The sequence below is a fragment of the Haliaeetus leucocephalus genome, unplaced genomic scaffold, assembly GCF_000737465.1.
Source record: "Haliaeetus leucocephalus isolate CR32 unplaced genomic scaffold, Haliaeetus_leucocephalus-4.0 Scaffold656, whole genome shotgun sequence".
NCBI lineage: Eukaryota > Metazoa > Chordata > Aves > Accipitriformes > Accipitridae > Haliaeetus > Haliaeetus leucocephalus.
The window spans coordinates 18,539,693-18,566,374 of record NW_010973092.1 but is presented as its reverse complement, the minus strand read 5'-3'; the positions used below and the strand labels follow the sequence as shown (position 1 = coordinate 18,566,374).

At 40.9% G+C, this 26,682-nt stretch overlaps 1 protein-coding gene across 2 annotated transcripts in view; it reads right to left on the bottom strand.

Moving 5' to 3' along the window:
- Positions 1-26,682, bottom strand: part of KCNIP1 (Kv channel interacting protein 1) — a 64,450-nt gene that overhangs the window by 20,002 nt on the left and 17,766 nt on the right. The window contains exon 1 of one of the 2 annotated variants that reach the window (XM_010579149.1): positions 7,064-7,079. The exons of the other annotated variant lie outside the window; for it this stretch is intronic. The gene's annotated coding sequence lies outside the window, so the exon portion shown is untranslated. Of the gene's footprint in view, positions 1-7,063; positions 7,080-26,682 lie in introns of those variants that run through there. 2 annotated transcript variants of the gene reach the window in all.

Sequence of the window (26,682 nt, the reverse complement as noted above, 5' to 3'; positions counted from 1 at the left end):
GAGCAAGAAACGAAAGAAGACGAGGAAGAGGGGGGGGATGGGGGGGGGGGGGGGGGGGGGGGGGGAGAAGGAGAAGTAGGGAAGAAATTCCTTAAAATGAGGGAAGGAGAATGAATGGTTGAAAAAAGGAGAGAAAAGCCATTTAGAAGGGAGCCTGGTTAAGACACTCATCACTAATCCATACATTGTACAGGAAATACCTTTTTGTTTACCTTTGGTTAACCTTAAGTTCCCTTAAACCCTTTACATAATGCACATAACCCCAGGCTCCTCTCCTCCATTTCCCTGCTGTCCCCCAATGCAATAAGCAGTTTACACAGAACCTTGACAGTCATTTGGTTTTTCCACAGGAAGCCATGCATTTTGTGCTGTGCAGTATATAAGGAAGTTAGGCTTTGAGCCTTTCCCTGCTCTGTAACCAGTTAAACATGCCCAGCTTTTCACTGTAATTTCCAGTTGAGTCACTCGAAAGTTCTTTACAACTTCAGTCAATGTAAAATAAAAGTGTAAAATACTGTCCATCTAGTCTTTATATCCTATAACATAATTCCTAGAGACATCCTATCATATAATGCCCAGAGAAGCTGTAGGTGCCCCATCCCTAGAAGCGTTGCAGGCCAGGTTGGATGAGGCTTTGAGCAACCTGGTCTAGTGGAAGGTGTCCCTGCCCATGGCAGTGGGGTTGGAACTAGATGATCTTTTGAGGTCCCTTCCAACTCAAACCATTCTATAATTCTGTAATTCAACGGACTGGGGGGGGGGGGAGAATCTATGCAACCTCATGACCTCACGCAAGTGATGAGGCTAATGAGGGAAGCCAGCCTGTTGCATTATTCTCATATTTGGTTTTATTTACACTTCTACAATGTGGAGGTTCAGGTTCACATGCTTTCTACAGAGGCAGGAAAGATCCAGCTGAGAAAAGTCACACTCTTTGCAAAAGCATTTTGATATGACTAATTTTTTTGTGGGTATTTTATTTGCCATGTAATTTCCCCACCTCCTTCTTAAGTAACCAGTTTTCCAAAACACTTATTGGAATTTGTGTTCATATTCTAAAAAACAAATAATTAAAGAAAAAGTCTTGCTCATGGAAAACTTGTTCTATAGCTCCATGATAGCTTTAAACAAAATCTGAAGAATTACAGCTCAAAACTTGTAAGTCTTTGGTTTATCCAGACCTCCTTTATATGAGCAGACCCAAAATTACGGTCTTAGAATTATTTTTTCAAAATATTCTTGAATAAAATATTACTTGGTGAACACTGTAATATAATAATGATATATTGTCTTTTGACAATACTGGCCTCACTCAGTGAATCATTATTTCATAAGAGTGCAATTCATCTTCTTCAGCTTGTCCTGCAAGAATAGGTTTTTCCAGCAATCAGTTCATGAGCTTTGGTCCCACAGGGCAGATATTTCTATGTTAAAAATAAGCCAGATTATTGTTGTAGATTTGATTCTATTTCCCATGCTGAGAAATGTGGCTCTTTTCCTTATAACAAACTGCAGAAAGGAAATTATGAAAAATTCATCCCTTTCAAAGGGACGCTCTATTTTTTCCTTCCGTTCTCTATTCCAGAACCAGCATTAATCTCTGCCTTTGAAGAGGATCTGATGGTTCCCTGTGGGTTAATCCTTTCATCTGCTTCCTCTTCCTTTCCCAAGGGGAGTATTTTGAAACTTAGCAAAAAAACTTGTGAAGCTTTAGATCTGGCCAAGGGGGCACTCAAAATGACACCAAACCAACAATTTTCCAGTAAACACACTTCAAAAATGGTAGAAATTGTTACTTCAGTGGAACATGTCCCAATGCAACAGAGCAGTCCTTGGCATTTCTTGGAGCCTCAGAGCAGAAAATAAATACAAGGAAGACTTAAGTCATTTTGTCTATCACTTGCCAACAAAGAGCTATTTTCCATAGTGTTTCATGATACTATCTGTTTTAAAAAATAACCCCTAATTTAGGAGCAACTACTTCACATTAATATGCCTCACAGGTCAAGCATTCCTTCCCTTGTGTTCATTCAGTATTTACATTTAAACTTCTCAGTTGTCATCCCATATTCAAATATTTCCCTCCAGCAACATCTCTGCTCATCCCTCCTCCCTCCCTGGCAGAAGTCCATGGTGGGCATAGCACAGACCTCAGAGCAGGGGGGGACCTGTAGCCGGAGACCTAAGGACACAAACTGCTCTTCTGTGCAAATCAGTCATTTCCAACTCAATAGTCCCCACACTCCACAAAGATTTTTTTTGTCATTCTTGGTTTCCTTTCAGTGTTTTCTCTTAAGTCAGATCTTTTAAACCTTTTTCTTCCATTCTCTGACACCCTGTAAATTAACAACAGTAACCTCAGCAGCAAAAAAGGAGATTGTCGCTTCCTCGTCTGCCCTTGCCTTTTGTCATGATGTATATTGTATTTCCTCTTATTTACATTTTCATTATCACACTGGCTCAGTCCCTCCTAGCTCTTCAGGGATGTTGCTGTATGAAATACGAGCCCTTGCATTTATAAGGACGGCAATTCTATTAAACTGAAGCTCACTTTATGGTGGTGAGTACAAGCAAAAGTGTATATACATAGATACACACATGCAAATTTAAAGTTTTGTTAGGTAAACATTGTGTTAAGATATTTTATCTAATATCATGTTCTTCCTCAGTGTTGCCTTGTTTACAGCTTGCTGAACACCCCGAGAGATTTGAGCACGGGAAGCACGCATGCCACTGATTTAAAGTTAATCATTTTCTCCTTCAATTTGCAAGTGCATGAACAGACCTAGGGACTGACGGCAGACACTGCTAGGGATGCATCTGGTCACCTCCCCAGCTCAGGTGACACGTGTGACCAGCCACTCTTGCTTACAGCATCCCTTTCGAGCTGAAACTAGGTCCCTAGGTACCCTGCTCCATGGAGACACACGCCTCAGGGTCTGTGTACTATACAGCTGGTTAGTGAGAACTTGAACCTTAGCAAATAGGTCCAGATTTAATATTCTGGATTTCAAAGCATATTTGTTGTTGTTGGGTTATCTGTGCTTACCAATTAGGTGGACTCAGAAACTAAAGCAGGAGGTTTCTCCTGCTTGCAGGTACTGATAAATGGTAATTTTTTTCTGTGTGGTTTTTTTTTTTTTTTTTTTTAGCTCCAGCACTTTTTGAAATCATCCCTGGATAAATCCCTTCCATGCCAGATGGCTGCAGTGAGTTGTCCTAGGCTTAAGATTGCCTGCACTGTTTAGCTGGTACAGAACATGCTTGTGCATTTGCTTAGCTGTTTGTCTTGCAGTGTGTTTAAAACTGGAGGAATGGGAAGTAGCACTTTTTGATTTAGAATTTGTCTCTGGCCATATTTTTGTGGCTGCTTTAATAGCAGGCTATGAAGCCTGGGTCTGGCAGAAGTGCCTGTGGTAATCTTACTCCAAAATAGACCCAGGTTATAATAATGACTTAATTTTGCATTTTTGTACAAAACGTCACCTCTATTTGCTTAGCCTTAGGATAGGCACATTTTGTATATAGTGGCTTCACTTTACAAAGAAAAATAATCCTGACACAGTTGCATGTACATGCATATTTTATGGATTGTTGCTAATGAAAGATATTGTATTTCATTTCTCTGCTGCTTGCTCAAGAGCAGAGAATGAATTTTCATTAGAGTAGATCAATATTTTAACTGAACACACTTTGGAAATTAACAAGGCTTGGTTTATACATCCTTTCATATTTGTTCTAAATTTTACCTTTTGTTATCTTTACAATTTGAAGATTTCCATACTTAGACTGCCTGCAAATGGCCCTGTCTTTCACTGCTGTAAACTTTGCTGAATAGAATTTGCATTTCTCCAAGTGATAAACTGGAGTAATTTAAACCTATTCATGTAAAAGCCGTCTTGTACATCTACATGCCTATGGACAAAATTGTTTCATCATGGAGGAAACCAGATTTTCAACCACAGCTGACTACTGCTCTCCATCACAGAACCAGGCAGAGGGACTCAATCCTTCCCTTACCCATTGTAAAGACAAGAAATCTATTGATTTTGAAGGAAAATGACCTGCTCCAATATCTCACTTTTCCAGATCTTTCTGTTCCATTGGACACGGGCACATTTATCTACTATGGAATGGAAAACATTGCTTCATCATCAATTTATCTTAAAAATGCACAGGTAATGTAATGCATAACCAAGACAGCTACATGAACTAATGCACTGCCCAAGCCCAATTTCTAAATGTGTAGAGACTCAGTCAGTAACTTGCCAGCACCAGCAGCCAAGGGCAGACGACATGGTGCTGTCAGCACTGAAGTCGAGTCCTAAAATCCTCTGTTGACAGCACATCTTCTAGTACTCGCTTTAGTGACCTATTTCCATACAAAAATGCTTAATCACCATTCTTCAGATCCAACAATCCTTTCCTCATAATCAGAGCAGATTAAATTGGTCACACACAATGCCGCAGTTGTATTTGTGTACTATAAAATAGGAAACAATTGTGTGTTATTTACCAGCTGCTTTCTTGGCTCTGGTTTTGAACTGCCATTGAGCCCAAATTTATTAAACTGCCTGTCCTTCGTCTCACTGGCAGCTGCCTCTACACAAGCAACATCTTGCACAAAAGCACAGGGTCGGTTGCACTGGGCCAAACTCCCTTGTGAAACACAAGAAACACCAAACACCTTTCCCACTGTGGCCACCTAAAATACCACAGCATTTCCAGCCCTCCGACCTATGTGCCTGGCAAACAAGCAATAGCAACGTCTCATAACATCGTTAGGGCTGGCTAAGGACAACGCAAGGCCTAAAACACAGTTTAAAGGGAGGGTGTAAATGATGATTTAATAAAGATGCGAATGACCCTGTCCCCTGCTTCCCAAGGCTGCAAGGTGAAATCATGTAATGCCAGGTTCCATGGCTCATGGGAGGATTTTGAAAACATGTTGCTTATAATAAATTCACTTTTTGTTAAAGAAGAAAAATCAAGATGTAAAATACAGTGCCAGTGTTAATTTTAAAACTGACAAGCATTAGATGAAATGGGTAATTTTACAAATATAGCAGAAGGGGATTAAATTATGTGCAAGAATTATTAGACTGCATGTTATTTTTATTAAAAAAACATTAGCTATATTTTAGGAGCAAGGACCTGAAGAAAAAATTAACTCTAGTTTATCCACAACATCTTTGAAATTAATCTCCAGACAGAATACCTGCTTGGGCAAATCTCGCAGGAAATAGATCCTGCCTGTGGGAAACCAATTGCAAATATTTGAAAATTTCATGAAGAGAAATAACTAAAGGCCTGAGTCCATAAATGCTCATTATGGAAGAAAGTTACAGGAATAGGAGTCAAGCAAGAGCTGTATTACTGATGCAGACCTCACACATTGGCTTCAGCGTTCCCTCCCACTGGTGTAAGCAGGAGCTGTAGGAAACACTGCTTTTGTGAAGTCCTTTGAGGTCTGTGGTTCCAGATCCCTGGGGCAAAGGCAGCTACCAAGTACAGCTCCACTATCTGGAAAAGTCAAAATATTTCTGTGCATTTCCATGTGCTTCCACCAAGACAAAATCTAAGTGTTAGCCTTTAAGCGACCCCATTTGCAAGTGCAAATCAACAAGGCTAGTGTGGCAGAATGACAGCTCAGCTAGAACTTAAAAACATGTATATGCACATCTATGAATCCTAAAAAAGGGTTAAGTAAAATCTGCTCATGGCAAATATCAATAAAAAAGGTACCAAGATACCTACTGATGTATCAAATATTAAACACATTTAATTAAAACTGAAGTCCTTTATTAATAAATTATTATTAGTAGTAGTATTGCCTGGCTGGAGAGATCAATTTCCAAACCAAAGGGACTCTCTCCAGCCAACAAAACAAAAAGGAACTGATGTCTCCTTATCCTCTCCCTTTTCCTGGTATGATTTTTTTTGACTCCCTCAGGTCCATTTTCACCACTAAATCAGCAACACCAAATTTATTACACAAACAGTCAAGCTTAGCAAGGCTGCTCTGCCTATGTGAACCTGCAACACCACCAGTTGCACAGAAAAGCTACATGAAAACACAACAGTGTATAAAATTCTGAGACTGAATTAAAAAAAAATAGAATTTTAAGATTTATTTGCTAATCCTTGCAATGATCTATGCAAAATGTCATGTATACATACTTTCCTCTGCTTCTATACTCTAACTAGTTTCACAGTTGTATACAAGGAAGGTAGAACAAGGTTATACTCTGAAAAAGGAGGTGCAGGAATAGTCAGAGGCTACAAGTACCTCCAAAATGTCTGTCTGGCACACTACTAAGACCAGGTACAATGATTTGAACATGAACTACACAATGTCAAATGTGACTGTAAATGTTTCTGCAGAGACCATATTAAATCTACTCATCATTAGAAATAGCTTTACTCTGGCCATTCCCAGGGTAGAAGACAGCAGGGTGTCCTTCCAGTGCACTAGACCTTACCTGGGACAGCACTTTCTTTTCAATTTTCCTTGCACATTCCCATCTATCTGTAGCAACATTTATAAGGGAAGCAACTTGTCAAACCAGGCGGAAAACCACTGAAAGCTTGCTGGGTGCTTTGCTGCTTTTCCACACGGATGCTGCAAAAAATGTGCTTTTGGGACAAGTGGTTTCCTCCAAGCAGCTGTTCAAGGTGAATTTCAAAAAAACCTCCCTAGAAGGGTTAGAAAATCACTTCCCTCTGATGATTTTTGGAAAGTTCCCACTAATACCATCTCAAAACTTTAAGTAGAGAGTACCTGAACTGCTAAGTTTTTGACTTAGCACATCATGCAATAAAGCACTGCACACAGTAGAGGCTGAGTAAAAGCTGGGACTGCCTTCATCAGAGGGGACTTGGCTGCTCCCCAGGCTGCAGCCTTACCCTGGAACTGGGCAATTTTCAAGCACCTTCAATTTTGTTTGCTGCCAGCATGGAACGTGAGAATAAACTCAGCCAGGGGGAACCTGTTTCCTAGCTTAAGAAAAATTTTGCTACAAAAATTATATGACCAATAGAGTCAAACTGGTTTAAATTTTACCTCTCTGATACACGTAAAACCATCGAGCAGGGTCTAGGAAAAAGTAAGAAAAAAATTTAACAAAAAGGAAGTGACAACCATACACAGCTTTGTCTTTTGTTAATTTTAAGGTGACATTGGATGTGTTCTGCAAGTGCCATAGGGTCCCCTTTCCCAGCGACTGTAGGATTGTTTCCAGGCGTTTTTTGTTTGGTGGTGGTTTTTTTCTTTTTCTTCCCTGAATTGCCTCTTTCCTTTACCCCAAGGGGCAAGAAAGGAAGTCAGAGCTTGCTGTCCCTTGCATGACCATGAAACTTGGAGCAGCACATGAAGGGAAGCATGCACACAGTCATGCACCCATGCAAACATCCATGCATACAGCAAGACAGCAATGCAGCAGTCATCCTAGCAACTCTGATAAGGGGTAAGGAGAACTTTGCATGCAATTTTTTAAGTCTGCTGAGGGGCAACAAGAGCAGCCCACAGCCTTCTGCTTCCTCTCCACAGCTTAGCTCTTTGACAGCTGTAGGAATAAAAAAACGTGATTAGTAAGAGTGAAGGAGTCTCAGGAGGTCCGGAAGACTAACTGGTGCTCTTTGCAGTCACTTCACTTGCAACATGGTAATTTTGTACTATCGTCATGTCCCCAGGAGAAAATTTCATTAGCAAATTAGGTTAAGAGTAAAAAAAACCAACAACCCCCCCCCCCCCAAAAAAAACAAAAAACCCACCCAACAAACAAAAAAACTCCAAAACCTATTCAAAAAGCTACATATATGGCTTCCCATGGCATCAGTTTCTTTTTACTGGAGAATTGTGTACACAGTACGATCTGCAATAACCTGCAAAAGGCACAAGAGTTTTGGTCAGAGTATTACTACTTGCAGCTCCCCAGCCCTACCTTCAGCCTGGGCAGCTCCTGCCCTCAGTCCATCTGGCATCTATTTCCTTCATTTCCATGTAGTCTGTGCCTCCAGCTGCTCAAACCTTCCTAAACACCCTCTCTCCACAACATCGGTTCAACAGTATCTCACCTCCTGCTGCTGCTGCTGCCCGGGAAGCACCAGCAAGCCCACCTGGTTTCCTCTCACACACCAGCCAGTGCATTTTGTCCCACAGACGGTGCATCTATATGCCCCCAATGGACACTAGGATCAAGTAGGCACCAAAACTGAGCAATTCTCACTGCTGTGTGTTTCTCCATAGAGGGAGTTACAGGAAAAGCAGTGTATGAAGATGGTCTAAGCTCACACTGCACATGCTGCACCAGTCATTGCTTTTCTCTGGGTAGACAGAGAATGCCAAGACCTCATTTCTCCATCTTCCAGCAGCCCATCTCTGCAAAACCTTGCAGTGCCCCTGAGCAGCCTATGACCAACTCAGAGCCTGTACCTGAAATCCTAGGGCTGAGAAATTCTACCATGAATTTTTTAAAGCCATTTAAATAATCCTCATGCTCAATACTTCCCCATTAAATAAAAAAAAAAAACAAACATGTTTAGAAGCGAGCATGCATTTTCCTTCTGGCACATTTGAGAAGGAGGCTTACACACATTACAACAGCATTAAGCTGTTGGAGGGGTTGAACCTCCTTTCATTCTCACTCTGAGCTTTTTACTTTCAGCTTGCTCTTGACAGATGCATAACTAAATGAAATAAAAAAAGTCTTCAGGGCGGGATGTTAAACTGGTGCAGGAATGGAGAGAATTTACTCTCCATTGGAGAATTTGATAAAGTACCTGGCCACAGACATAACTGGCAGAAGTAAATATTAGAACATGGCTTCCCAATAGCATGACCTACACAATGAGAAAAGGCCTGGTCAGATAGTATTGCTGAGTCATGGTGCTTGGCCTTGCTAACTCTGGCTCAGCTGTTCTTGGCCCAAGGAAGGAACAATTAAAAGAAAAAACCAAGACCAACACAAGAAAACCACAGTGGATGCTCCAGTTGGCTGCTGCAGCGCAAGAGCAATGGTGATACTGAGGACAATTACATGAGCTGATCAATAACAGATTTGAATCCTGAATGACTGACTACTCACACAGCAATATCCTTCACAGATTAGCGACTACAGATTCCTTCACACTTTCCCCTTTTGAACTGAAACTTCAAGAATACTTCCAAGAGAAGCTGGTCTGAAGAGCAAAGAGCCTACAAACAACCATGGATTTAAATCATACGCATAGACCACAACACATACTAGAGACAGAGCAGTAAATACTAGGAGTTTTACTGAAAGCATATAAAAACAATTAATAAAATTTAATAAACTCCACTGTACCACATGCAGTATAATCACATGACTTTTTAACCTTCTTGATCCACTGAGACAGGTTTGCAATAAATAAAGAGAATGAGCAGGTTGCTTAAAGAGGCCCTTAATCTCTGCTGAAGCAAAAGGTGTTGAACCATTAGCCATGAAATCACCCACTGTCAGGGAAATCCCACTTTGCCGAGTAACCTGAGGACAGGAAAAAAAAAAAAAAAATCTCCCACTTCAAGTCTAATAAGTATAGTTCTAAATTTGCATGTTAACACTAGCTGCAAACTAATTTCCATTGATGAGAACAAAGAAATGTAAATGCAGTCATTACAGAAAGCATGATAATAGTGTCCTGATTTAGTAAGGGTGAAATCAATGAATAAAAAGACCTAGAGGACACATAGATATTAGGCTTGAAAAGATGAAGATGCATCAGAGATGATTAACAGATAGCAGGAAGACAATAGATGTGCTGCAAAAAAAGAGAAAGATTATCTATTTTTCTGTATTAGGTAGCCTTGTGGGTTATCAAAACTTTAGACTGTAAACAATACCTTCTGCATATAAAGAATGTTTTCTTTTCCTCTTTACAGAGATAGGAAAAAAAGCCCTTAAAAAAAGAGAAATGGGAAAAAAAAAGCTTCTTGTAACAATATGTTTTTCTTCATTGTATGCATAGAGTCAGCTTTCATCAAGGGTTCAACTGAAAACTAATTCCCTTCCAGATTATTAAAACTATAACTAAGAGGTTTTTTTATTTAACACTGAATTGCTCTTTTTTGAAAAATAGCACTTCCAGTAAGCTCAACAGAAAACTTCTTAATCGTCATCTCAAATTCATATGCTTATGCCTACTTAGCATATTGAATAGTACAAATCGGAGAAACTACAATGTTGTTACCACCACTTGTAAAAGCTCTTCCTAAAACACGCAGCAGCAGTTACTGAGGACTTGATTATTTGTCATCTCTTCCAAGATGAGTCTTATGATTTTTACTCCCCCCCCCCCCCCCAAAAAAAAACCAACAACAACAAAACCAAACAAAACCAAAACCCTCCAGGTTGTGGATTACTCACTGGGCAGTGAAATAGAGCAATTTCTGAGCAAATATGGATCAATGGAAAGGGAAAGAAATTAGCAGAAACTCAGTTCATCATATTCAGGATTATTTCTAACACACTAGTTGTTTGTCCACAAACAGCAGATAATGCCATAACCAAACCATCAGGGCTGTGTGCATGGAATGGGACTGTCCACCTGCACCTGACCACAGTGAGCTGCAACAGAACTGTAGTAGCAAAGCTGATATAAGACTCTACTTAAACCATATAAATCCAGTTGCATTTTTCAATGTAATTTGACTTAAAATATTTTCTTTCCTTCATAGCCTAAAGAAAGAGGAAGGAAAACCAGACACAAACCTTGCAGGTACTAAAATAAGATGCGGGATGCGGGAAGTTGTGATAGAAAAATGAAGAAAACAAAGATTGAATTCACAGCCACATAATCCTATTTCAGCAGTGGCATGCTAATAAGATGCTTACATTTCCCCTGTGACACCTGCATGGCAACATTTTTTATTTGTGCCCATGCTGAATCCTCTAAAAGTTCAGAAACTATCTGAACAACAGTGAATTTTATGTCGTTCCAATTGTGCTGGCCGAGAAGCCATTACACACCCCAACATTAGTGTTTGACTTTGTTCCTATTATCTGAGAACATAAACATGGAAGACAGTATTTATTTCAATGCAAACCCCAATCCTGTTGTAGAGCAGAGTGCTGGTACAAGGTAAAAAGAAGATATCTTCCTTTTTGTCTTACTTTTAGCAAACCAAAGTACTAGAGCGCTGTAGGGTGTGATGGGACATTGAGCTGGCCAGAGGTACATCTGCTGAGGTCTTTTGTTTATCAAGAAGACTTTCAAAATCAGAAGGCAGGCTTTTTAGACTCTGCACCAGATTAATTGTTTAATAGAATGAATTTAAAGGAACTCAACAGAACAGATATAAAACGGCTTTATGCACAAATCCCTCACTGCCTCACATACTGAGGGGATAGGGCCTTAGCTCCAGGATTGTTTTCAGCCAGCTCCATTGTTTTCTGTTACAGGAGCCCCAACACAACCTCCCTGCCCTCAGGGAGAAATAAATTTGTTTCATAAACATAATAAAGCCAGTGGAAAAACTACCGTCCTGCAGTTGTATCACATCTGTTATGGAGGTGGCAAATAAAAGCCTCCAACAGGAGCTTCTTTGCCCTTGGCAAGCTCTAGTTAAATCAGTTGGAAAACTTCCTCAAATTATGTGATCTGCTGCTTCTCCGAGTAGTTGGGGGGAGCAGGGAATTAAAAAATAAAGATCTCAGTACCTGCCCAGTGATGGTGGAGGGCAAGCTGCATGCTTGCTGCAGCACTGGATACAGTAAAGGCTCCACTCGCCACGTGCTCCCAGGCAGAGCTGCTCCAGCTCCTACACCCCACAGAGAGAAGCCTGTTTTTCTACAGACCTGAGGGGCAGTACTTTCATGTCTGCTGAAGGTACCACTGGCTGGTAACATTGAGCTGGACACAGCCCCCTGCTTAAACCAGACACCTCTGCCCTACCCTTCCTCCTGACTTCTATAAAGAGACCTCAGGATGAACAGCTTGCCTTTTTTTTTTGTACACTTCAATCTTACTCACTTTTGAGTGGTCTCATGAGTAACATGATATAAGCACATTCCATTTCTCAACATTACTCCTTACTGTTTAAAAAGCCACATTTCCCTACATTGTCATAACACAGTAACGTACACCACAAATAAAGCTTCATGTTACACTACCCACACTGGAAAGTGAGAAGCGTACTCTTGATTATTTTTGTGCTTTGTAAGAAACATAGTACATCACTAAGCATTGAAACAAGATATTGAAGTGCCATTTGGTAACAGACCAATTCCCAACTGAAAAGAAATAAAAAATGAAAAATATTTGCATACTAACTTTTTATATAGTTGAATAATTTTTGTATGGTTTGTTAAACAAATATATTTCCTGCAATACATATATTTTACAGGCCATGGAACCTGGAAGCACATTCCATTTTACTCTGTTAATATGAAATTGTGAATACATTCAGCATCACTTCTTCCATTTAACTTCAAACATCTCTGCACAAAAGACAGCTCAGGCTGACATACAGTCACCTTCTGAGAGCAATTCTATTTTGTGTGTTTTGTTGGGATATTAAAGGCTATCTCCCACAAGGACATACAATCTTAGTTCAATAGATGGGTATATAGCTTGCACTCTCTTAGGTCAGTGGTAGTTTAGACACAGGTCTAGGTAGTGTCTAATGAGTTAAGAGATGTGTTCATTCGCACAGTAAAACCCTGGAACATCTCCTTGAACACCTTTTCTGGCAGGTGACCTGACTGGGGTGTACTGAGGGGCACAGATGCCATGTGCAGAACAGCACACACACTAGGTGCTTTGGAAAAACACTTCTCAGTGCTGCAAATCATCCGCATCATGCTCAACCTCAAGAGCTTGGGTCCGGGCTGGAGTTAGGGCAAATGTACTGCCTAGAGCTGCATCCAAACTACCACCAACACTGCTTGTATGTTTTGCAATGTTTTCTACTGTTTGCCAGAAATTCTTTTAGCTGCCCCAACAGCAATCCAGGCTTCAGTTTGTACAATTTTTTCCCAACCATCAGTAAGCAACTTCCCAGAAGAGGAGATTCTCTGCTCTGTCTCAAACACAATTTTATATCCATAGAAGCCCTGAAAAAGCCTGTCTGAAGAGTTAATCCAAGGACAAGCACCCACAATCAATCCTTTTCAAACACTAAGTGACACTTAAGTCATGGCTACAATCATAGGATTGCAGGGGGACAGAGGATGTCACTCCTCCCCCCCCCCAAAAAAAAAAAAACCCCAACCTCAAAACCCAACTCTCTGCTCCTTCTCAGATGCCCTACAGCAGAAAACCTCAAGCCCAGCAAGAAAATCCTCCCAGCACGTTAATGGCCTCGCAGCAGAATCCACAATAAGTCGTTTCCCTTTAGGGGAATCAAAGAAACAAACATTAGAATACACTATTGCCCTGAAAGGGGAATTTTGCAGAACTTGCAGTATTTTGCTGGCAACACAAAACAGTTTATGCAAATCAGTTCTTACATTCTTAGCACGACTTGAACTGCAGAGCCCAGGTATTCGAAAAGATGAATGTCTAACATGAATTGCAACACAACCTAAAAGCTATCTTGCTTGATAGCACTGATAGCTTCTTTCAACCTCCTAGTCATGATCATCAATAGCATCAGCAGCGTTATTTGCTCACAATAATGCATTACAACCAGCAGTGCCATTTCACAGCATTCAACTGCTTATGAATCTATTTCCAGCCCTGCTATAGAAATGAATTACACCTCCGTAGCTCTCTGGCAGAACAGGAAGGAGTAAAGGCTATTTGTAAAGCCTCATCAGTAAAATGGGAATAGTAACACTTATACATGCAGACACGCTTTCCCAGCACTCCACGCAAGTCCCCTCAACTTCATTAGCACTCAGTTAATGCATCTCCCTTATTACAAATGGGTCTGGCTTGGTACTTTGGTTCTGTGCTGTTGCATAGACAAAGCTCCACTCCAGTTATAGCAGACTCTATCAAGACTTGAATTTTTTCTAGGTTGATATTTAGGCAGAGAAAGTACAGTATTTGCTTCTAAACCACTCCAAGTGCTTCAAAGGCCAATCTAAGGAATGCAGCCAAGAGGAAGAGTGATGAGGCCAAAAGATGACCAACAGGAAGAATCGATGGCAAGCATGCTTTTGAATAAACAAACATAAAAACCAGTGACTTATCTGAAGGAGGTGCACCAGATTCTTTCACCATATTCCCAGAGCTACTGGCAGTGCATGCTGCTGAGCTTCCTTTTGAGTCTAGCACTAGCATAACAAATCAGGTTTAATATGGCTGGTGTTGTATGAACCTATCTATGCATCCATTGCCTTACCCAGAAAAGCGGACGCGTGGCTTCCCCAGCAGGGAAACAGTCACCTTTCATGCCATGCTCCATCACAAGGCTTTATAACAAGAGCCATGAATTCGCCATGTGGAAAAGTGTAATCACAGAAAAGAGTGAGACTCAGGGCTGGTATGGTACAACAAGGGGAAACCCCAGCTAGCAGAGGGTAGAAAGTATTTAGTCTACCTTACCAGTATCGGCCTGAGAAAAGCACAGTGAACGCCAGGGAACAGCCAGGAACCCACATGAAAAGAAGATTAGTGACTGCATTACAAAGGCAACACCACCAACTTGACCTGAGCTGTCTGTAATATTTCATAGGGCAAGCTGAGCAACCCAGGGTGATTTCCAAAAAGGAGATGAACATTCATGATAGAGGCATTAATTCTGTGACTAGGCTTGCTCCCTTTCAGGGACCTTCACTTGCTCAGGCTCTCTACAAAAGCTCACATTACAGAGTTGTTTCTGTGCTGCAAAATCAGGCACGCTCTAGATCTGTGGCAAGTGCTGAACTCCAGCTAGCAAGAGTCCTTTGCCGTGCAAACTAGCAGCAGAACTAAAGCCAAGTACTGACCCGTCTGCAAACAAACAAACCAACCAACCCCAAAACCAAAAAACAAAAAAAATCAGTATTCCAAAAAGCTGCAGTTCTTAGCACTTCATAGTCTAGCACAGTGTGCTCTGGGAATAACCTTTCAGTATTATTCTCACCTAATCAGTGTTCCTCATTTCTATCAATCTATTCACACCTTGTAGCATTTTCTTCTTGGAATAGGCGACACATAAGAATGGCTGTCTTGGGTCAGACAAAAAAACCCCATCTAACCCAGGGAAGAGAATAAGATGAACATAGACTGATACTCCCAAAAGCCCCGTCCTGGTCTCCAGCAATCTGAACTCAATTTCCCAATCCAGAGCTGATGTCTTTGTACCAAAGACATGGCCCTTTAGTAAATTTTGAGCTGACTTACTTTCTTAATATGCACAAGTAAATAAAATGTTATCTGGATAGCACCAAGCATCATCACAGGGAACAATAATGTTCATGGCTGAGATTACCATAGATACTAACAGTATTAATCTAATAGTTTAAACATATTACTATAGTTTACTACACTGAAGTTTAGATTAGTAATTACTGCTGGGGCGGGGGGAAGGGAAGGGGCTGGGAATAAATTCTAGAAGTCTCCTGCACATTTTTTGGTAAGGTGCTGTCCTGGGTTCAGCTGGGATAGAGTTAATTTTTTTACAGGAACCTGGGAGGTGGGGGGCATAGCCGGGGCAGCTGACCTGAACTGGCCAAGGAGCTATTCCATACCATGTGACATCATGCTCAGTATATAAATGGGGAGCGGGCCGGGGGGTGTGCTCTTCTTTTCGGTGGGGGAAGTGGCAGAGCGTCGGGTCCCGGGTGGTGAGCAGTTGCACTGTGCATCACTCTTTTTGTATACTTTTTCATTAGTACCGTTGTTGTTGTTGCAATTTCTTTGTGTTGTTCCAGTAAACTGCCTTTATCTCAACCCTCGAGGTTCCAGGGTTTTTTTTCTTTTCTCTCCTCCGTCTTCCCCCCATCCCACCGGAGGGGGGCGGGAGGAGTGAGCGAGCGGCCGCGTGGTCCTTTGTTACCGGCTGGGCTGAAACCACGACAGGTGCAGAAAAGGCAAATAAAGGATATGAGGCAGCACTCTCCTCAAAAAAAGCGGCACCAAGCCACTGGCCTTAAACGGGTTCCCCCAGCCTGGGAAATGAAGGGTGAGCCAGGACCAAAGCAAGATTTCAATTCCAAAGCAGCAAGGGAAAAGGAAAACCATGAGAATATGTCAAGCCATCAAAACTGTGATGCTTTTTCAGAAGAAATATCAGAAACTCTTCAGAGGGCACTTAATAAATGAAATAGTCATAGGAGACTTCTGAATTATAAATGAAGTAACTGAACTTAAATTTTTTTCATTTTTTTGGAATAGGTTATTCATCAAAAAACCTCTGATGAGCCAAGACAATGCATTACAAATGGACTTATTCTTTCTTAGAAGAATTATTGCTGCCAAAGTTTTTTATCCTCATTGAAAAGCAAATCAGACACTTCAAGTCCCCGATTTATTACTGCACCGATTTCCATGAGCATTGGTTTGCTATAGCGTTGAGTTAGAAAAAGGCTTTTAGAAGAACAATAATCAATGAATATATAATATGCGGGAATCAAGCAATCAGAAATAGTAATTAGTTCAGTGCCTAATTCAAGGACATGTTATCCTTGGGTTATTATGGGAAAAGTAGAATTTTATATTTTTGCAGTCAGGCAGGTTTTAACTACAGTGTAAAAATGAAGTTGGTTTCCCCCCTCAGAGGCACCTTTTTTGAACAGGTGGGATTACATATACTTGGCACTGGCTGCAGAACTGACATGAGAACTAAGCAGACATTTGGAAGATGAAGGTGAATAGACAATGGTGCAAGGACAAACACAACTTAAACTATATAAAACCCTTATAACGGACACTCTCAATCACATACACAATATTTAAGGTCATGATTGCAGGGGGAATCACAAAGCTGCAGCCTCACCTGAGATTTCTTTATTCTGGACTGGGACTTTTCACCTGGAAAGAGAGAACATGCGCATATGTGTGTGTGTGTGTGTGTATGTGCATTATCTTCTTATCAACAGCCTCGCTGCGCGTTCCCAAAGGCATGCCTGTGCTCAGTCGCTGCAGGCTGCTGGCAGAAGTACCTAGATGTGGCCGCAGATATTTAAGACTGCTGCAGCAGCCTCCGAGCAAGGACAGCCAAAGCATGCTGGGTCAATCACCACCCAAGGGCCAGATGCTGCTGCAGGCTGGCGCTTCCTGGTGGGTGCCCCACAGCCGCGAGGGGCAGAAGGTCCCTGTGTCTGAGCCACCCTTGGGTGCATGAGCAGCTTGGGCTCAGCTCCCAAACAGGGCACTGAAGCTGTTCGGAATTCAGATTGTTTCATGGGAGATGTTACTCTTCCAAAGGTGATGTTCTTTATTTGGAAAATAAATAAAAACCACTTATTTTCCATAAAATTGAAGCTTTGACTGTGGTTTAGAAAACTTAATTTAGGAAAATCTTTCAAATTAATTTCTCACAAATGTTCACATTTCATTGTAATACAGGCAGAAACTATCTCCACTGGCACCATGTTTGTCATCAGTTTGTCTTGGTCTATTTACAGTGCAGCAGGTCTTTGCAGCTTTTTCTCTGTTAAGTTACCCAGTTCCATAAATTTTTACTTCATTACTGAGGAACTACACAGTGAATGAGCAGAGCTGTAACATATGTATGCTCATAGCCAGGCACCTACACTAGAATTCTGCTCAACAGAAATTTCACAGTAAAGATCTTTTAAAAATAAAACCAAACAGTCATTATTTCTACTTTGGTCTTAAGTTTCAATTTCTTACAATCTGTTTGTCTGGGTTTTAAAAGGAAACTTTGTTTGGGTTTTTTTGTTTGTTTGTTGTTTTAGGTTTTGAGGGTTTTTGTTTGTTTGTTTTTACAGAAACATTTATTTTCCCAAGCTGAAAACATGTGTGGGGTTGCTCACATTTATTAAAAAAAAAAAAAAAAAATTTGTTTTGTTTATTAACATACACTTAATCCTGTTTGGAAACAGCAGTGTGTAAAACAGAATTTGCCATATAATGAAAAGGCAATGCTAGCATCCCCAGCAGTAGTGAATTTGGGCAATTCTCCTACCTATAACAACAGGCAGGACAGCTCACCAGCACATTATGACAATTCACCTGTGCAAAGACTAGAAAAAGTACAAATTGTTTTGGTCCAGGCAGAATTGAGGAGTGAAACACAGCTATTAAATAAGCATGCTACGGATCCCATCCAAATGGGACAGCATCACCCAAAAGATTACTTCTTTCCATTTCTCAGAACTGGTGTTTAAGTTGAGCAGATTGTTTGAAAATGTGAAGCATAATTAAGCATAACATAAGTACCAATTAAGCTCTATTTGCACAGAAGAAACTGTTCAAAAAATACTGTTCCAATACAGATCCAGATTTTTCAATAGAACATGAGAAAATTTACTGAAACACATTTGCCTATGTAAGAAGGCTTTCTGCTGAAATACACAGTATGCAACTGTGGGGGAGCTGACAGCATCAAACCTGGGTTACAGCTCCAGGAACAGAGAGCTGGCAGTGGGCATGGGTTATATTTCTGTAGATACATTGTTAGAGGGCAGCACCCGCATCTCAGGCAACATATGGAAGCAACAAATAGTGCCTGGACTTCTTGTTCATAAAAAACATTAGTGTCCTAATTTCTGGTTTGCCAAGATGCTGAACAAGAAGTGGGTCTTCAAAACACTAATGTAAATGGACAGTGCCTAAAACACCCTTCTGCCACTAGTATCTCTTTAAATACAGCCTACATACTTCCTGACTCAGAAAGCTGCTTTAGTACCTATGTATTCATTCAAATTCTTCAGCCACATCTTTAATTGTTGTGCTTGAGCATTTTGAACGCAGACACCTATAAAACAGGTACTTGCATTTATACGTACACACCACTGCCCGTGGCTGCGGGCATTAGCTCACTGAAACTCTTCATCCAAATAAATGTCAGCTCCTGATGATAATTAAAAAAATAAGAAAAACTCATCCAACACACTAGGTTCTTTGGAGTTAATAAGACTCCAGTGTGAAAGTAATAATTAGTTTCAAGATAACCTAACAGAGATTTTATTTCCTTACAAGGAATCCTTTTGCCCTTTTGCCATTGCCACACCTGGCCCATGGTGACACAACCAAGAGCAGCTCTTTCAGTCAACTTGCTTGGCCGCTAGTCCCTCTCCGTTATCCTAGTTGCCCTTTGCCCCTCACCTTCCCCTGTGCTCCTACCTCCGAAGAGTGGCATGAGCATCCTCCAGGCTGAGGGCAGGCTGTTTCTTCTTTTAATCAGCTCTGAGCCGCTCTACAGAGAGGAAGCGATCCAGAGCAGCATCACGCACCCACTCCTCCCAAGGATGACAAGCACGTGCCACGCTGCTCTGCAAAGCCTCCTTAATCCACAGCCATGGGTACAACAGGCAGCTTCAAATTTTATATGGGTGCAGAACAGATCTCACTGGAGCATTTTGATCCAGTTTAAGTGTTCAGAGAATTAGCAGAAGACCATTTAAAACATCTCCCCTAGGAATGAGATGGGAGTTTTACTAAGAATTACTAAAAAGTGATTTCTTTTCATTAAGAAGCAACACTCTTGATTAAGAGGTAGCACTCAGGGAAGCAAACAGCTTCCAGCCAAGCCTTTCCTTTCAGTCAGGAGTTCAGGTCCCCCTCCCTTTGCTTGGCAGTCTGCAGTGGCCTGCTGAAACCCTACAGGTACCCACTGAGCGGTTCAACACAGTGAGGAGATCCCTTCTGGAAGTGCCCTTAACCACTCATGCCTTTCTGAGAGTGAGCAAAGAGAAATACAGGCACAGTGTGAAGATACAAAGATTTTACACATGGGTTGCTATGCCCCATTTAGAAGCATAAACATCGGGGGGGGAACAAAAGACCAGACACACTGGTACCAAGCAGTAAGCAACCCCATAAAATTGGAGCTAAAACCCAAGCCTGCCACACATACGGTGATTGATCACTCTGCTATGGTCAACATACCAAATATACCAGCACCATATATCAAAGCGGGGGCTGAACTGAGCTAGACTTCCCTAAACTCCCATGTGGGAGCCAAGCCACAAGCAGGGAGCTGAAAGCCCAGCAGACAAGAAAGTTTCAGGAAACAGACAACAGCTTAATTTCCAAAACTTGGCCCAGCTAGTGGCGCTGGGAACCTTAAAACTTTGTTCCTGCAGCAAAAGGTTAATGGGACAAGCAAAAAACTTGCTCCCATTTTTTCCTGTCTTTGATTTACTTCTCCTGGAAGGGCAATAGGGACTGCCACAAGGCTCAACACTGTGAGACACACCCTGCCTAGGATGTAGATGCAACCAATTACACACTTGATGAGCCTCTATGAAGACAAAATACATAACTATTTAAAACTTTATCATGCTAAAGTTAGAAGCTTTAAATTCTGCTAATTTGTCTACAGATCTTTCTGCTTCTGAAACATTAATTTTCAGACTGGAAGAGGAAGGCCATGAGGTTTATAGCTTCCCAGGCTGAGGCCTGGCATTGATCAGCCCCCTAAAAATACTGGCTAATTCAGAGATCTGGTCTGTTTTCAGAATACCACCAACAGAGAGTGATTTGAGGCTAATAAACATCAGTGTTGTAAACACTGGAGCTGTTCTGGCTGACAATGTCTGAGGACTTCTGGAGGCAGAAAACAAATACACAATTGAGAACATGACCGATGCCAGAATGCTGCTTATTAAATTTTCATGCTGACTCTGATTACTTTCATTTAGCAACACAGATGTGCAACCAGGATGAGGGGGTAAGTGCCTGTGAGTACTGGGAAATGGCTGGCAATATGAGCAAGATTTGGAAACCAGTCACTTAGAGCAAATGCTGCTCACATGTGTGCTTATCAGCTCTTACCAGGGACTTGATTTTAAGGAAGCCATGAAAATAATTTAATATATTAGATTTCATAATTCTGATTCTTCCATTCTGTTTTAAGGAAGTCACATAGTAGCCCACAAATGAGGGTGAAACAAAAATAGGAGAGCATTGCTAAGAACAGTTTTAAAAAAAATAAATTCTAAAACCACTCCATACACGACCAGGATTAAATTAGAATATTTTGTCTGAAACATCATCAACATATGCTGAGCAGCTCTAATCTACTCTGTATGAGCAAAACTGCAACAGAGCAAGAGGTGCAAGGAACAGGTTTAGATGGACCATCATGGGTTAGCTCATCCCAGTATTAACCGAAGAGCTGCTTGTGCAGATGAGCCCTTTGGCTCTTTCCCTTTTGCTCTGGGCTCTGACATTGGCATGCCACAGGACCACCAAGAAAGGGAAGAGATAACCAAGCCCCACAACCTGTGTGCTGATGGAACTTCTGGTCTAGGATCTACCTAGGGAAGCCTTACCTGTCTGTGCAAGTGCTCACTCCTATTTATTTTAGGGAGGAAGAAACATTTAGCTTGGAATATTTTAATGAGTGTGTGAAGAATAAAGGAGGAAAATTTCCCTTTCTGAATGCTTCAGATTTCATCTTATAATTTCAATTCCCCTTTTAATCACCCACAAGAAATTTAATAAAGCTTTGGCCTAATCCCAGAATAATAGAAAAATGGAGAGTTAGAGCTTCGCACGTACAAAGACACGTAAAGGGAGCCTCAGCAGCTGGAGTCAGCATGTGCTGCCTGACCTACTCCAGCAGCTGGGAGTCCACCCTCCTGCCCCGGGGCAGCCGCAGCAGCCCCGAGGTGCAGGGACAGGGCACCACTGCCCCTCCTGGCCTTAGGGACAGGTCTGGCAGCTTCACCTTTCTCTTCCACTATTTGTACCTAAAAAATCCCCACCCACTGTCAGATGAGTACTCAGCCATAGCAGCAGATGCACGTGCATGGATGGCACTGCAACAGAGCCGTGCAGAACCGAGGTCAGCATTGTGGGCACAGCCACAGCCCCTCATCAGCTGCAGGTACTGCGAGCGGCTGCTTCGCTTCCCAGTCCCGCTGCTGGCTGGGATCGCAAACTGTTACAGCATTGTCAGGAAGCGTGGTGGTCATGAAATGGACAAATGTTTTACTCTTTCCACAGTGTGAAATCTCCTTGTAAGAGAGAAAGGATTAACTGTTTAAGTAGCTAAATTAATTAGGACTTAATTAAGATATATTTGGACATGCATCCTCAATTCAAGGCTCCCACGTGTGGATTTAAGAATCATGGGAGAGGGATTAAGGTAATGTTAATTATGTTCCATTTATATTGACTATTTAAATGGCTATTCCTTTCCAATTATGAGCCTCTCTAACTCAATTTCTTCAAGAAAAGCAGCCTTACCCTGAAATTCTCAAGGATGTTCTTCAGCCAAAAAAATATGTCTCCCCCTACAACTGTAAATTTATTCAAGCCAAGTGAAGTGATTCCAGATTTCAAAACATGGCATGTTAGAGTAGCTCTCTTGTGGTTCTTGAAAGTTCTTGAAAACAAGGAGACAACTAGGCAAACGCAGTCAGATTAGTATTTAGCGAGTGATGCTTCATGTCAGCGAGAAGTGGTTCAGCAACAATGCGAGAAGCTGGACCACAACTCTAATTTTGAGACTTACTAATAACAATGTGTCTGCGATAATTTGGCAAATCAGTGAAAAAGATGAGCACATTTTAACATCCCACCAGGGCAAAGCCATCTCAAAGACTGCCCTGGAGCCAGTGCAGGGATGCATCCTCAAAACCCAGGTAGGCTCTTCAAGAGTTCAAATTACCAGCCTCAGGTCACACTCTTCTTGTTCCTCCCACCTTAATGCCCCCCTCCCTTCCCTCCCTGCTCTCAGGGGCACTGCGAGGGCTGATACTGCTCACCAAAACTCACTTCAGGAACAAGAATAGAAAGCACAACTGACTGTTCTTTACAGACTGCACTAAAAATTATTTTTAAAAATATCTGTTTACAAGATTCCAAACACCTTTTGTGTAATGATGATCTAAGTTATCATTAATGGCATAAGTCAAAGATATCTTTTTTTTTTTAACCTAGCCATGTCTCTTTAAAATGAATGCTGTTTTCAAGCTATTTAATTTCTATAATTTAAAGATGCATGGGGGTGGGGGGTGGGGGAAGACAAACTACTTTTCCTTTCTGCTGCAATGAGAAACTACATTTATTTCATACAAGAATTTGCCATTACTTATTAGCAGGCAGAAAGCTTCTGGGTATAATAAAAATTTGGTACATAAAGCTGCAGCTGCCTGAGGAGAGGATGAATTAACTGTAATGAAACTGGTTTAAAGAGCCTCATAATATCACTTTAAAGATACAAAAAAGATGGGGGTAGAAGCAAGAGGAAAAAAAGATTTTTTGGTAAATCACAAAATACTCGGTTCTTTCTGCTAAATTCTCATATGAAAGCAAAAGCCAGGTTTTCTTCTCATCTTCACATTTAATATGTATACCAGGAAGGAGCATTTTCTTCTCCGCATATGCTAACCCTGCACCACTTAACAAGCAACAGCGTTGTCTGATGAGGATTTCTTCCCGAGTGGCAGATTTTTTATTCCTAGTTTAGAGACTTCTGCTGGTCATCGCACATGTGAGTGGTCAGCCCTTCAAGCACAACTAACCTCCCAGTTACTTGCTCCTTGAAGATACAAGAAGCCCAGCTCACAAAGGTTCACTCAGAAAAATAATTCCAGTAACATCTAGGAAAGGAATAATTTCCATTTGCAATGCAGTGGCAGGACTGAAGAAACAAAACACATTGAGAAATTCAGTTTTGGGGTGACCGTACAGTCACTTGTATACTCAAACCTGCACCAAAAAGATAGCTGAGAGCAGGGTATCTCTCTTGCCCAGCTGAGTAAGGCAGGCAGTGATGCCATTTCGCTTAAGGTATTACAAGTTCTTACCATGTGCATTTTCTTTTAGATACCCAGCTGTACTTAGTTTTTGTGGGTGCTTTGGTCATCTGAACTTCAGCATTTGGTAAACAGCTTTGGTACAAGTAATATATATGCACTGAAAGTCCTCAGTACAGCCAAATAATTATGCAAGATTTTAGAAGGATTTATCAGTTACATTATAAAGGAAAATACTTTGCACTTGATTAAGAAAAATTCTTTGTTTCACATGCTGAATTGATTGTGAATGGTAGGTGTCTGTAAGCTCAGACCTTTGTATTGCCTTATCAGACAGGCTCTGCAGGCAGATTTTGCTATGCAGCCTCTACTGTGGTGTGTCCAGCCTGCAAGGAGCCTCAAGGAGCAGGGAAACCCTGGCACAGTGCTACTCATGTTAACCTTTTTAATTTATAAATATACTGTGACCTGAACTTTATACAAGCCAAAATACTCTATTACTATAGGATGCAACTCAGACTCAACAAACTGCTGGTTTCTTGTTTGGCTACTCAACAGCTAGCCAGAGCTTTGTATTATTGAACTCAACTATAGGATCACCTTCAAAGACTGAAAGATAAGCTGCCAATCTTCACCCAGAAATAAATCTGCACAGCTGAATTATAAATTAATAATCAAAACTCACTAGACAGGATCTCCATGGTTTTGTATTTTTGTTCCTGAAGTAATCTTTCTCCTTCACTCTTTCCCTATAGAAAATTGCTCAGGTTCACAGTGGATAAATAAAAAATAAAGTATGGACCCTGTACATGAATTTCAGCAACATCCCAGCTGATAAAGCTGGCAGTAAAGCATTCATAGTACAGGTGGGCTTGGAAAAAAAAAAATAAATCACTACACTGTGATGAATCTTGGTGCATGATACTACAGCACAACACAATGATTATGTGGCAAGGAGAACTGTATTTAGATTATTGTTGCAAATAACATCCATTAATCGCCATGATGAGCCTGGATCCTAACATTTCCTAAGATAAACTGCATTTAATTTCCTAATTCTTTATTATCATTAATATTAGACATTAGATATTTAGTCCACCATGCAGCCCAGATGCAACTACTGACACAGACAGAAATAGCCTAAACCCATCACATAGTACCAGTATGAATTGTTACACATTTTGCCAAAAGCAAGATACTAGGTAAGTCTCTAAGAAAAGGACAACTATCACTCAAAGCTGTTTTGGTTAGATTTTTTTCCCCAGAATCTAAAAGGATGAAACACAAAATGCAGACTCTAGAGATTTCATTAGAAGGGTAGAGAACAACTCCAAACTGTACAGCTGGAAGTGTCATGAGAGCACTTTTCCTTTAGCTCCCTCTGTGTCCCATATCCTTGACTTAACTAAGCCAAATCCTTCCCCCAAGGTTTCATACTAAACAGAAAGGTTTCATACTAAACAACTTCAATTAAACAGCATTCAAAAAAGATATATTCATGCCTAAGTCAGCTACTTCTCTGTTCTTTCAACTGCTACAGCTCCTAATTGGACAAACAGCACTGGGCTCCGCTTAACTTTGTGCTGTGCACTGTGATCTTCACAATACTTGAAATAAAGGCAGCAGAATCTGCACCACTACTTACACTTTTTATAAGGCTAATTATGTGTCTTCTGTTGCTGCTCTCCATCAGGAGATTCTGTCTCAGTTGTCAACGGGCAGGTTTATTGCTGAGAAAGCTGTAAAATTTGAGAATAAACTAGCTGGATGGCTTTGTCCAAACTTTACTACACAGTGTCAGATGCAGCTCAGTTATGACCAGCGCTACCCCAGCTGATGCTCTCCAGCACCTCTCTCAGCAGAAGATAGGAGTTTATGAAGTACAGAGAGAGCTCAAAGGGACAGGTACTCTTCTCACTAATGTAAACCAGAAACAAGTAGAAGTCAGAGGATTTCAGCTAGAGCCAATGAAATGCAAAGCAGGTTTTAAAATAAGACCACATCATTTTACGCTTATCCAGCAACACTGTGATTCCTATTGTTGTTGTCTGAAAGGCAGCAAAATGGCAAGTTGGTATTCCAACATAGGAATCCCCTTTTCTTAGGGGTACAGCATTGTTCACTGCTCTCACCATCTCTGGACCTGAATGGAGAGGACATATGGAATTCAAGGGGGATGAAGCCTCTGTGCATACTTTGCATTTCAAAATGGTTCTGTAGTTCACAAATGCAGCGCCTTCCAGACAGAAACCGTTTTCTATGCTGTTAACTATCTTAGAAAGTTTGTAATGGTGTTAATATTGCAGAGTACTTTGATTTAATTCTGAAGGAGGGATTTCAGGGTTGGTGAAATGAACGTCTTTTGGCATCTTCCAGACAGCTAATTGGTATATATAAATTATTTAAATTATTATAGAGTTGGGAGGATATGAACTAAGTTTTCAGAAAAAGCAGATAAAAATGAGGGGGGGGTCTGGAAGAACATATATATATGCTTAGCCACAAGTAGTCTATATTAACATCATCACACTCTGGTACAGAACATACTAAGATTTTCAATTGTTCATACATTAACCTGCAAGCAAACACTAGGTCCTTTTGTGCTGTATATACCCAATCTGCATAGCTGCTATGCCTCCCCCAAACTCTATTATGTTTCAATTCCATGAGAAAAGCCTGGATTATTGTCTTGCAGCTCAGTATATATGTAAAAATATATCTGACACCAAGAGAAGTTAAGAGCTTCTGTCTGAAAAGTATTACACATTGCAGGCCTTGCACAGATAAGATGCTTTTTATTTTTTACTGTTGTTTCTGTAAAACCGTTGATACAAGGGGAAAAAATAGGCATGTTAAATAGTGCTCTGAGAAAACTTAACTGGTGACAAATAAAATA